This window comes from Crocodylus siamensis, chromosome 2 (assembly GCF_052110815.1).
Source record: "Crocodylus siamensis isolate JL-2025a chromosome 2, ASM5211081v1, whole genome shotgun sequence".
In the NCBI taxonomy this organism is placed as follows: domain Eukaryota; kingdom Metazoa; phylum Chordata; order Crocodylia; family Crocodylidae; genus Crocodylus; species Crocodylus siamensis.
Genome location: NC_143396.1, coordinates 136,998,858 through 137,012,495, shown reverse-complemented (window position 1 = coordinate 137,012,495; position 13,638 = coordinate 136,998,858). Strand labels below are relative to the sequence as shown.

The window sequence follows — 13,638 nt, the reverse complement described above, 5'->3', positions numbered from 1 at the left end:
TTGTTTTCAATTGCCTTCAATGGATAGAGTGGCAGGTACTAGTGGGACTGATGTTGCAAATAGGATCATAGGAAAGTAGGGCTAGAAAAGACCTCACAGTGGTCACATCTACACATGCGATTAACCCACTGTAAGCTTACAGTGCAGTAAAATACTGCACAATAAGATTTCCCTGGGAGTACATCTACACATATGCCTGTCAGGAGCAAATTTGCTTCTGATAGGAACAATTCAGCTCCAGGCTTCCTTGTGTGCCAGCCCTGAGCTGGCAGGGGGCACTGAGATCAGGCCTGGGCAGGGAGGGGAGGTGGGGTTGGGAGGGGCAGGGAGAGTTGTCTCACTCCAGGGCAGATGTTTCCCAGCCCCATGCCCTAATCAGCAGATCAGGGCATGGGGCTGGGAAAGTGTCCCCTCCCCAAAGCTGTTTCTCAGCCTTGTATAACGGATCATCAGATTGAGGCAGGGACTAGGAAAGAGCTGTTGGGGAGGGGACAGATATCTAAATGAGCAGTACTGTGCAGTAGCTAATGTGTAGTTAATCTACTAACTGCATTTACAGCTAATAGAAAACCATGCATTAGCCTTATTTACTGTGCAGTAGGGATCTAGAAATCTAGCTGTAGGTTCCCAAACCTGAGGATGCTGATTGGATCTGAAGCTTATTGTTAGCTTACCCCAACTGGGTTCCACTGGTACTAGATAAATCTCCAGCAATGTTATTCAGTGGAGCAGAGAATCCAGATGACTGGAGGCTGAGGCAATAAGCATGCTCAGTGAACTGGGAATCCCCTGTGTGTAGACTATGCCAGTCCCCGGATGGGACCATGGAACAACACAGGTGGCCCATTTTTGTCTTACCTATTGTAAATTTGCTGTCAAGTACTTCAAATACTGGAGGGTCACTAGGACTTCCTTGGGGTCTCTTGCAGGGCCAGTTTCATTAAGTTAAGGGACATGAATGTGTGGCCTAGGTCTGGGACTGGTTGGGTACCATGCTGAACTGGTCCTCACAGTTCTATGGGAGGCACCCTACTACTCTGCTCAATGCTGAAGTGGATTGAGAGTTGACTAGGTACTTATTTTAGAATGTAAGAGATGCCATACTGAGGCAGACCGCAAAGCCATTTAGCTCACTATATCTTACAGTGACAAAGAGTGCTTGCTAAGGGGAAGAGTATTTAGGCAGGGCCTGATCAGAATGATCTGTCCCTGGTCGCTCTTGCACCCATAACTATAATGTTTAATACCCACCAATGGACCTAACCTGCATGAGTTTGCTTACTCCTCTTTTGAACCTGGTCACACTGTTGGCATCTGCATCATTTTGTGGTAACGAGTTCCACAAGTTAAATACGCAGTGCATGAAAAAGCACTAAATTGGGTATGTTTTAAATCTGCTGGATATTAATTTCTTTCTATGTCCATTATTTCTAGTATCATGAGAGGTGGTAAATAGTAAATCCCTATTTACTTTCTCCATGCTATTCATTATTTGATAGAACTTAATCATATTTCCTTGCAGTCTTTTTCTCTCAGCTGAAAAATCCTAACCTGTTTAGTGACCTCTCATACTAAAGCCCCTTCATGCCTTGATCATCCTTGCTGCCCTTCTCTGTACCTTTTCTAGTTCCATTATTGCCTTCTGGAAGTGTGAGGGCCAGTATTCAAGGTGTAAGCATACCATGGATTTATACAGTGGAATAACAGCATTTTCTGTTTCATTTTCAATTCCCTTCTTAATAGTTCTTAGCATCTGATAGCCTTTTTGACAGCTGCTGAACACTAGGCTTAAGTTTTTAGAACACTATCTACAACAACTCCAAGATCCCTTTCTGGATCATGGCTGTGTATGGGTATCCTAAGTTGTTTTTCTCCGTGTGCATCTCTTTGCACTCATAAGCACTGAATTTCATCTGGCATTTGTTGCCAGTTCACTCAGTTCTGCAAGATCCTTTGGCAGTTCTTCAAAGGCAGCTTTGGTTTTCACCATCCTGAATAATTTGGTGTCACCTGCCCACTTGGCCACCTCACGATTTACTTGCCTTTCTAAACCATTTATGAATATGTTAAACAGCATAGGGCCCAGCACAAGCACTTTTGAGGGGGGAAACTGCTCACCTCCATACACTGTGAGAACTTTGCCTCTCTTGGCCTGCACCTCATGGCCTCTCACTCTTCCCTGTGACCATGCAGCCCAACCCTGCTTTCATTCATACGAGCAAAGCCAGGGCGGCGCACCCACCTCACAATGATGTGAAGGAAAGGAGGATCCAGCCAGGCACATTGCATTGCAAACCACGTGCTGGGGTCATGTTCAACTCTGGTATAAATCTACTGACTTTGGATGGAGCTACGTCTGCTTCAGGTGACCAGCACCCTTGTTCAGGGAAAAGTTAATTTTCCCTAATACTAAGGGCAGTGATTCCCTTCAGACATGTCAGCAATCTGATCCTCCCCTTCAGCTATTGTTTCCTTCCTGCACACTTTAGGAACTTGTGTTAGTTCCTAGTCACGGTCCAAAATGTGATTCCAGGTGCTGTTGGCGGAACAGCTGTCCAATGAGACCCAAGCCTCCATCTTCCGTGGGAGTGTGCTGCTGCTGTCTTTGCTCTAACATACCCATAGCAGCATGTACCCGGCATTCAGCTTCCTCGACACCCTCCATTCGTTAGGCCCAGCAGCCTGACCTTAAACTCTGACTTCACTTTAGAGGAGTAGAGCTCAAATAGTACCTACCCACACAGAGAGGGTTTTCATTCTTTCAGCTCTGTACTTCTTCTGGCTGAAATATGCTTGTCAGGTTTTCCATGTATTTGTTTTGCAAGTCAGTCATAGAGGACTGCTTCCATGACAACCACAACAAACAAGGCCTCAGTCATTCAAGGGGCTGAGGGGAAGGGAGCTTTCTTCAGGCAGCATCTCCATGTGCGGCCACCGCAGGGCACTGCATGCAAAGAGTGAGAGGAGCAGGCACAGCACCCTGAGGAGCTGGGATGTGCAGATTCCTTGGAGTGCTCTTGTGCTGTCTTAGCTGAAGGGAGCATGCCAATCTCTTCAGGAGCAGAGGGGCATGTTGGGGTTGGGGTTGACACATCCATCAGATGGCTGCCAGAAGGAGGACAGGGCATGCATACACCGCTGTCTTTCAAAGTCAATTCCTATCTCCAAAGGTAAGACATTCAGGGGAGGGTCTTCTTAGGGGATATGCAGGGCTGGGAGGTAAATCTCTGGGGAAGCTTTGTGGCTCTGAATTTTAAACCTACACAATAGGCTTCCAAAGGCAGAAGTGGTCACTCCTATTGCTGGATTGAATAAAACATTAGCAAAAATGTATTGTGGGAGGAACACTTTTGGTAGGAAAAGAACCTAACTGGCCTCCTTGTCTGTGTTTTCACATCAGGCTGACAGCAGACTGTGGAGGACCTGAAAAGTTTGAAACTCAGATGTGCTTACCAGTGTGTAGGGATCTGAATATAGCTGGCTCATGAAGGGAAAGTGCATGAATGCAAGGCAGAGAAGCTCCAGCTAAACCTGGGCCATGAGTAATCAGGCTGTGTCCTTGTACAAAACTTAGCTGTGGAATATATGAAACAGGGAACAAATAATACAGCACCTGAATTCACTCTGTAGTACAGCAAGGACCTAGTCACAGAGGAAAGGGAAGGGAAGGGGAAAAACCAAGGTAGCTATGTGGGACCAAGGCTGAGAAGCCTTCCAGGGTCCTTGAGCTGTACTTCTATCCTTGTGATCCAAGGGTAGCCAGTTCATTACTGACAGCTCATATAAGAACAGAAGTGCTGTACTCCAAGATCTTTATATTATACATCCCCTGGCACGTATCCCTGCCAAGCAGAGCTCACCTATTTTCCCCCCAAAATGGAAAGTGATCCTTCTGCAGCCAGAATGTCACCGTTGAAAATCTGATTTTTAGGTTTTTATATTTTTTGCTTTGCACAATAGTTAGGGTAATCTTAGTGCAGCCAAGGGGCTAGAATTCCTAGGGCTGCTGTTTCAGGGAAAGAAATGAATTGCCTAATGGCCATGTTGCTGACTCCCAGGTCCTTGAGATAAGAATGGCAAATGTTGCTGGTTTTGGGATAGTTCTGTGACCTACAGAAGCATATCTCAGAGATTAAACTAAGATCAACATTTACACTTTCCATGGGACCAAAGAGGTGTTTAAGAACTTCAGGACAAGCCTACAAATACTGCATAAATGGCATGGGAATGATTGCATTCATTTGGTACGATGAAAGATGTTGTCCTTGCTTTTTTCCTGGTCTTTTTCATTATTGGCCTCAGTTTCAAAGGGGAATTGTTGCCTTGTTTAATTATTGCTTTTAATAGTCTTATTGCTAAGGCACCAGAGAATTTTCAGGAACTGGGAAATGGCATTTTTGCTATGTTATTTAGGCACCCCCAGCCCTACCTCCTGCTGTATAGTCTTGTCTTTGTACACAAATACAAAGTAAGACTCCTCTCTCTACTCTGTCTTCTGTAAGCTTTGAGCTTGTGAAGAAATTCAGAGCAACTAGGATGGAACTCAGCTGGAAATAGCTGGAAGAAACTGGGGAGTCTTAGAATAGTTTAATCTGAGATTTTGGAGAGCTTATAGCAGATGAAAGGGGGTAGCTTTGTGTTTTAATGATGGAACTAGAGGACAATCTTTGTAATGGAAAACATAGTTATACACTGCTCAGATCAATTTAGGCTGGAAATCAGAAGAAGGTTTCTAACCAGTAGAGCAGTAAGCATCTGGAGCAGCCTCCCAGTAGGAGTCAGAAACTACCCATTTTCGGGAAGAAACGTGATCAGCTATGACAGCAGTTAACATGTATTTCATGTACAACACATCCCTGATTAAGAGATGCACCTTGTTTTTGAAAGGCAAAATGAAGATAAAAAGATATTTCCTTAAACATACTGGTAAGTATCAGTAGGTAACTGAGTAGCATCAGCTGGGGGTCCCGGCATACTCACTGGGCTGTTCTCTGTGGTGCATACGCAGCATTACTTCTGCCTTCCCCCAGCAGAGGATTACACTGCAGAAATTGCTATTACCATATTCCTTATGTGACCGGCCCATGGCACACTTACCGCAGCACCGGCATCCAGGTGGCCCGTCTGCTGGGGAGTGGGCGGGCACCATGTGACCAGAAGAGTGCCCACAGAGTGGTTTGGTCCTGGAGGACTCTCAAGATAAAAGGAACTCCTTGGTAGTAGCACAGGGGAGGGGGAAAGAGGGCACACCACGAATGCAACCTAAAACCCTCCTGGCAGCTGGAGCGGGACCAGCACACCCCCATTAAGGCGAGTTGTGAGGCCAGGCTGCAGGAGCCCCGGTTGCTGCAGAGGCAGGCAACACAAAATACCTGAAGCACCACAGCAGGGAATCCTTCCAGGGGCAGAAGGCCCCACCAGAAGAGATGCTGCAGGCAACCAAGCACCTGTAGGAGAAAGAGCAGGCATTGGCGTGGAAGCCACGATGGGCAAATCCAAAGGTGCAGACCCAACCAACCCTCTGCTTACACACCAAAATGGTGAAAGGTACCAGGAAGGCAGCTGGGAGGGAGGAGGCCAGCCCGAGAGGGCCTGGTAGAGCCTGCCTGGAAAAAAAATCTGTCCAGTGCCCCTGCAGCCACAGCCATCACGTTTGAGTGGGTACAGACCCAAAATCCACTGCTAGGGCACCAGTGGTCGTGGAGGACCCTAGGGAGTGTGAGGGGACGTTGCCCAAAGTACTGGGGTCTGCAGCTGGGTACCAGCAGGCCTAGAACCCCAGCTCACCTGGGGAATACCCACAATGGGGAAGCCAGACAGAGCGCACCTCACTGAACGCAGAACACTGAAGTAAAGTTTTGGGTGCAGGTAGCATTGATGCCCTGCATGCTGGCATCATGTGAGCACATTTAGTTTCATTATCATTAAGTTGTGCATTTGTCAGTCAAGAAGGCCACACCATGGGGGACTGTGCAGGTAGGCATGACAGGAGAATGAGTGGCACCAGTGGCCTGCCGCAGACTTCACCAAGACCAGAGTGGACCACCTAAGTGGAAAGGGGTGAAGTGTAGGGATGGCAGAGCCTCACAGAAGACCTACCAGCTGAGCCATCTTGGGCCAGAGGAAAACACTGAGCAGCACCTCCAACTAATCTCAAATAATATCAAGTTGTGGCAGATGAGTACGCCTCAGGTGGTGCCCAGGTAGGCAGGGCATGCCAGAGGCAGCCCTACAAGCGTGGGCCTGCCACACCTCACTTATAACATGAGGAACCCCAATTTCTAACTACTGATTTTTGGAAAAAAGGGGTATGTTGTATGTGAGGAAATAGGGTACATAAGGAGGTGCCTGTGCCAGCAGGAAGTAGGACTCCATGACTTAAGGCCCTTCCAGTCTTATGTCTGTTCTGGGGTGTATTCCTGCAGCAGCTTTTTCAGGTAGAAAGAAATCTTTCAAGTCATAAAACTCACAAAAGTGATTTGCATTTCACTGCAGGTCCATCTTCTAACAAAAGTGGCTTTTCAATTATCAGGCACTTCTCTGTAATATATTTCCAGTGTTTGTAACATTTAAAAAAATGTTGACATTTTGAGTTGTGGTATCATGAAAAGTGAACACAGGACAGAGCTTAGTGGAAATTTTCCACCACTTTTCGTAACACCAGGTGGTCTATAGAATAAAGAACCTACATGGATGTAGTTTTAGTTCTTAGGCTGTAAATCTGAAAACACTTACAAATATGGTGGACTTAACAATACAGCCCAGCATGCCTGGGCCTGGAGGAGCTTTGTTATGATTGGTGGAACATGTCCACCTATCAGGTAATTGCTGAGAGGGACTGACTGTGGCCCTGCCCCTGCCTGGGGCTGTAGTGGGTGAAAAGCCCTGGACCTGATTGAAGCCTGCACCTTGCAGGTCCAACAGCACTCTGGGGGCGGAGCCTCCAGAGAGAATAAAAGGAGCAGTGTGCCCAGCACACAGCAGGCACATTGAGGGACAGAGAAGAGAGCAGGGCTAAGAAGTGCTGGGGAAGAGCAGCCCAGCAGGCAGATGCTATTGCCCTGAAGAGCCCCTGAAGCCACTTCTTGCCAAACAGGAGTGGCAGATGGTGTTAGGCCCAGTTGGTGTGTAGTGCGGTGCATGGGGTGAAATCCTGGGAGCTGTGCGAGGCAGCTTGGGTCTCTAGCCACTTGGTGCACACGGAGGTGCATGGAGCCTCAGACCCTGGGAGCTGCATGAGGCAGCTCGGGTCTGCAATCCCCAGCATGAAGCTGGGAACGTTCAGTGCGTAGCTGGTCCCAGGCAGGGACCTGGGCCTTGGAGCCGCATAAAGCGGTCTGAGCTCCCAATCATCATCAGCAGGCAGAGCCCTCAGTGCCCAAAGTGGGGCACAGGCCTGCGAGGGAATTGGAGGCCCCACAGGAGCCAGAGGCCTGTGTCTGCATCAGCTGAAAGAAACCCTAACTGGGGTGACAAGGACCCCACATTGCCCATTAGCTCTGTGATTTATTGGGGAAAGAGTTACCACAGGGGAGGAAGCCCTTGGAGTGGGGTCTGGCAGAGGGCCCTGTGGGGAAAGGGTCCCCAGCAAACCCACAAAGGGCTGAGAGGTACTGGGGCCCCTTCCTTCTCCAGTACTCATAGTGATGTTGATACCCTGAAGGGTGTGCAGGCATCTCATATTTCGTAGGTAGTGCCTTATATTTTGTTATTTTAATGTGAGTTGTTGTTTAACTGTTGTATATTGTGTATACAACAATATACAACAGTGTATATAAGTATACATATACCTGTCTTGTTGAATGCCATGTTGAACCCCTCCCCCTTGTTGCTTGCCACATTTATTTGCTGTTCACCTATATCTACTTGTTGGTTATTTGGACTTACTGTGCTTACCTGTTTCAGATCAGTTACTTATCTGTGCTGGGTTTGAGGCCATTGGTGGTGGTATAATTTCCTAGCTGCCAATTATAGAATATAGCCTTATATGTAAAGTATATATTGTATATATTTATTAATATGATTTTTGGGGTTTATATATATATGAAAATAGACTGTCCGTATCTGCCAGCTGCACTTCTTTCTGAAGCACTAGTGCTGAGCAGGGTAGAGGCAGGAAGCTGGGCTAGATAGACCTTGTCTCTGACTACCCTGCCAGTCTTATGCCATCAGCAGTATCAGGATTTTTTATTTCAGCATTTAGAAAAATTCTCACCACCCTTGATACATTCAGAGAATAGCAGAAAGGTAAGGCAACAAATAATCTAAATAGCATTGTCTTGTACTTACTTTACTTGTATCCAAACATAGGTCACTTCTCTTCCTTTTACAGATACTTGCATTGCCACCCTGAAGCCAGAAGCAGAGGTGTCTATGGGAGACCAGAAGTCAGTGAGCCACTTGACCAAAGCAGAAGGCCAGTTCTTGGGGTAAGCTTAAACTGTTTCAGTCAGAACCCCCCTTGACCAATTACGACTGGCATTAGTTCTTCTCTGAGTGTGTGTTACTGGTTAGTACAGTGGTTCTTAACCTTGTTAAACTCAAGGCACCTCTCATTAGACTTGAAGTTCCCCTCAGAAAATGCCAGCTCTTAATTTGTCCTCATTTTCTGACTACAGAAAAATACTAGAGCAACTCTTCCATTGAAAAGGACAAAGAAAGATCACAACAGGTCAGAATGTTTTTAATATTGTGGATTCCTTTTTTGAAATCTTTGGATTTATCTTGTGAATTATGTCACCACACTTAACTGCTAACATTGTGTAGCAATGTGTGACTCTGAGGCACCCTTGAAATGCCCTCAAGGCACCCTGGGTACCATGGCTCCCTGGTTGAGAATCACTGGGTTAGTGTCATCTGCAATATAGGGATGGGGAAGTCTAGAAGAGCTATAACTTTGGCCAAGTTAATATTTTGCTCCTTTGTTGTTTCTCAAATGCAGGAGCACGGGTATTTTCACTCATAGGATAATGCACTTCATACATTAAAATCTCTGAAACCTTACTATGAACTCAATCCTGCTCCCAGCCCCAATAATTGGTAACAGACTCCAGAACTGGGTTATGTTATTCACACAGGGAGGAAACATCCATAGAACCAGGTTTCACAGATAAAAACCATTAGAGCCAGGGGTAGACAACCCCTGGCATGGGTGCCAGACTGTGGCAAGTCAAGGCAGTTTGTTTGGCACACATGTGCTGCCATAATAAGGACTGGGCCACTTGTGGCTCCCCTGCTGTCTACCCCTGGCCCACCAACATCTTACAAGTTGAGGTTGTAGGTGTTTTTGGCACTCTGCCCAAAAAATTTGCTGACCCCTGCATTAGAGTTTCTCTGTGAAGGTGGGATGGGCAGCAAAACCCAGCTGTTTCATCTTCCAGTTCCCTGGGCTGCACGTAAGACGACTCCTCAGATCCCTGGATATTAGGGGTGTGTGAAGCGGGCCCTATTTAATTTGGATTCAGATTGAGCCCAAATCAGGGACAGTGATTCGATTTGTTGATTCAGAACACTGTCCCTGATTTGATTCAGCTGAATCCGAATCTGAAGATTCAGTTCTGATTTGGAGAATCAACGATTAGGATATACATACCGCCTTAAAAGTTTTTTTACATACCTTGAGGTAGCAGGCATGGCTTGTGAATGCTGCAATGCTGGGGCACATGGAATGTCTCACAGAAGTGTGGGGGCCCTCCACATATTTGGTGGCGACCCCAGAAGTGGACTGGAAGTGCTTCTGGCCCACTTCTGGGTCTGCCAAGGAGCTCCCTGGGGGGCCTCCATGCTCCTCCGGCTCAGTGATCAGCCACAGGGGGAACCCCCAGACCCAGAAGGCACCAGTCTCTGAGTTGGAGAGTGGTGCAGGGCCCCCCCCCAGCATGCTTTCCAGCAGACCTGGCAGTGGAACAGAAGTACTTCCAGTCTACTTCCAGGTTTGCTGCTGAGTACGTTGAGAGCCCCCGCCACACACAGACTCCTGTGGGATGCTCCATGCACCCCAGCATTGCAGCATTCATGAGCCCCTGCTACTTAGAGGTATGTAGAAAAAAACATTTAAAGCTGTGTCTATGTCCGAATCTCTGAATCTTTCCAAATTTCTGAATCGATTTGGAGGGTTCCGATTCAATTCAGAGAGATTAAAGGGTCCTCTGATTCAAATCTGATTTGCAGATTCAAGCCAAATCTCTGCCAAATCGAATCAGGGACCAAAGCTTTTCACAGCCCTGCTGGATATCACTAGCAGGGTCCTAGGTGAACAGGGTCAGAAACGGATTTTGGTCCCTGCTCTGGCTCCTCCAAATTGAAGACATACAGCTCCTTCCCCCAACACTATTTATGCCAGCCATGCTGCCCTCCCCTCCCTCACTTCATCAATACAGCAGGCTCCTTGTCATCTCCCCATAGCTGTCTATGTCCTCTCTACCTAAAGGGATTGCTGTGCCTTCTGTGAGTACCAGAGTCTCAGCTGCTTGTGTTGCAGCTCTATCTCCTCTGCTCCTCTGCCCTGCTCTCTTTCCAGCTGCAGATAGGGGCCTAGGCTGCAAGGAGCAGAGCTGCCAAGGAGCTGGACAGGCGAGGTGTGGTCAGGAAAGAAGCTTCTGTAAAGAGATACAAGGAGGAACCAGAGAAAAAGCATTCCCAGGGTCAGCCCAGAGATGACCTCCACTGCCTTCCCTATGGGTGCTAGGTCTCTGTGAGTTGGCAGTGATCTGATCCAGAGCTCTGGACCAAGTTTCTGCTTTGATCTGGCCGAAGCTTCGGAGCCCCCTCCGAGATTTGGCCATAAGGTATAATGGGGAATCAATTAAATATCTATAACGTTGTTGGTTTTTGTCAGATTTGGATGAAACTTGCAGGAAGGGTAGCCTCTGATGAGAGCATGAAACCAAGTTTCAAGAAGATCAGTGCAGGGGTTTGGGAGGAACTGTACCCCAAATTCTTGAAAGCCAAACTCATGTCACGGCTGTGTGTTACAACACAGGGGGATCCAAACTGCAGGGCTGGTAGCTCTTACTGAGGCCACAAAGCCTGCCAAGTTTCAAGGAGGTCGGTGGAGGGGTTTGGCAGGAACTGCACCTCAAGCTGTGGACAAGTAAAACTTGTGCCATGGGTGAAACTGTATGTGTTAAGGCGTAGCAGGGTGACAGCTGCAGGGATGGTAGCCCCTGCTGCGGCCACAATGCCTGCCAGCTGTCAAGAAGATCGGTGCAGGGGGGTTCTGGGGCCCTGCACCCCTAGCTGCTGACAGATAAAACTGGTGCCAAGACTGTGTCTGTCTTGGGGCAGGTGATTGTCTGTATTGATTCTTTCCTCTCCTTAGCCTGGTTTTGTAGGTGCTAATTGATGCTCGTTAAGTCTTTATGTAGTACCTAGGTCCTGGGTACTGAGCTGCTCCCTGAGTCCCTGTCTCCCCTCCCTGCCCCAAGACAGACTGTCAGTCCCACAACACCTGTGGCATGAGTTTTGCTTGTCCACAGCTTGAGGGGGAGTTCCCCCCAAACCCCTGCACCAATCTTCTTGAAACTTGGCAGGCTTTGTGGCCTCAGTAAGAGTTACCACCCCTGCAGTTTTGACCCTCTTTTGACTCCTCTTGTAACACATAGACATGACAGGAGTTTTGCTTTCAATAATTTTGGGTACAGTTCCCCAAAACCTCTGCACCGGTCTTCTTGAAAGTTGGCAGGCTTTGTGGCCTCAGCAAGAGCCACCACCCCTGCAGTTTTCACCCCAATATGTTGTAATGCCTAGACATAACTTGAGTTTTGCTTTCAAGAATTTGGGGTGCTGTTCCTCCTAAACTGCTGCACCAATCTTTTTGAAACTTGGCAGGCTTCATCCTCCTTTCTGCAGAGTCTACCACCCCTGAAAATTTAATCTATATTAGACAAAAAACAACAAAGTTATAGATATTTTATTGTTTCCCCATTATACCCTATGGCCGGATCTCCGAGGCAGCTCTGAAACTCTTCAGGAGCTCCGAACCACTTCAAGAAGCCAAACAAGGTCAGCGCTTCGACCTGGATATGCTGCTTCAGATCCTGAAGTCTCCAAAGCTTCTCCAGATTCGAAGATCTGCCTGAAGCCTCGCATAGCCCTAATGGGTGCTGTTATATGTAGCCATGCTGTCTGCAGCCCCAGACTATGCTCTGCTCCGAGAACCAGGCACAGACACCAAAGATCCTGATGTCCCCAGTGGTCCACTACTGCCTCACAAATACTAGCTGAAGTGTATATGTATGTCTGTGTCCATTGCAGTATTTGCATCTCTGGAGAACAGACTTATACCAGAACAAACAGCACAACAGCACCTCCCAGCTGAGAGAGGAAAGGGTGCAGCTTTTTTACTACTCCATTCAGTACAGCCACCTGACCCTCACCTAGCTCTGTTCTTGTAACACCTCAGCAAGCAATCCCTAAGTGCCAGGATGACCACATTCCTATGACCTCTGGCTGGAGCATAGGGATATAGATTGGATTACCCCTTTAGAGCCAAATTACATATTTGAAAGAAAATATACCATGTCTTTAGAGGGGTAGTCTCTGGAATTTTACCAAATGTACACATTTAATGCATCTTGTGATGAAAGTAGGATGAGCCAGCACAGTTGGTTGCAGTATCAGCTGTCTTCAAACAGGTAATCACCATCGATGCCTTGCCAGTATTGTTCAATGTCTTGCACTGTTTCCTCAGCTGATTGTGGTGGAGGCTGTAAGAACATACAATGGTGATTCAACTTTCTTTGATCTCAGAGAGTGGTCCATGAGTGCACATGGCAGTGAGCCAGACTGACTGGCCATCCTGAATTCAGGAAGTGCTTACATAAAGTCTCTTATGGTTCCATGTGATTACCTTCCCTTTCTTGAAGAATGTGGCTCTCAGGGCTGTGTGGCTTGAGTTGTAGTGGACCTACTGGAACAAGACTGTGGAACTGCCCACTCATGACTGGTTTAGCAGGGCTGAACCTATTTGCAACTAGTGTAGCACATGTCAGTAATGCCTTGTATGCCTTCTGTTCTTTTTAAACGGTCCTTCACTAATACTTCAATGAAGCTGTTGCTTTGTGAAAAAAATGAGGGCTAGAAGTAACATGGATAAAACCATAGGCCGTGGCCAGATGAAACATTTGAAGTGTTACAACAACTGAGTAGACAGAGGCACATGCCCTTTTAAACACTCCCAAAGTGGCAGAAGTGCTCCAAAAAGGATCCAGTAGAAAACAGTAGCTTTTTAGAAGTGCTTCACAATGAAACATTGCCTGTTACTTGTGTACACTCAATAGGGGAGGGCTTGATCCTCCACCATCCCACAGTGCTCTACTCTCCCCCACATGGTTGGACAGTTTGTTAGTGAATGCTCTGCTGTGTGCTCTGCCTTCACTCTTCTAGAGTCCCTCTGTACCAGAACTGGGAGATCTCAGAATGATGGCAGTGGAGGCCCCATGTGCCCTGTACCTCTCTCAATTCCAGTGTGGAGGAGAGGAGCATGCCAGAGAGTGGGGGCAGCATGCACAGGAGAGTGCTTTGTTGTTCTTGACCTCTCCTGGGTCCCCATCCTGTAAGGATACGGGATGTCGGTCACTTCAGGTAAAAAACTGCCTAAGACAGGAGTGGGTGCTCAACCCCCAACCCATGCAGCTT

The 13,638-nt window shown here is 47.4% G+C and overlaps 1 long non-coding RNA gene across 1 annotated transcript in view; it reads left to right on the top strand.

Annotated features, from left to right (window-relative positions):
• Nucleotides 1–3,047: 3,047 nt before the first annotated feature.
• LOC149870811 (uncharacterized) overlaps nucleotides 3,048–13,638 on the top strand; it is a 49,303-nt gene continuing 38,712 nt past the window's right edge. Inside the window, exons 1-2 of the long non-coding RNA XR_016440497.1 lie at nucleotides 3,048–3,170; nucleotides 8,333–8,429. This is a non-coding gene — a long non-coding RNA (uncharacterized LOC149870811). The remainder of the gene's footprint in view (nucleotides 3,171–8,332; nucleotides 8,430–13,638) is intronic.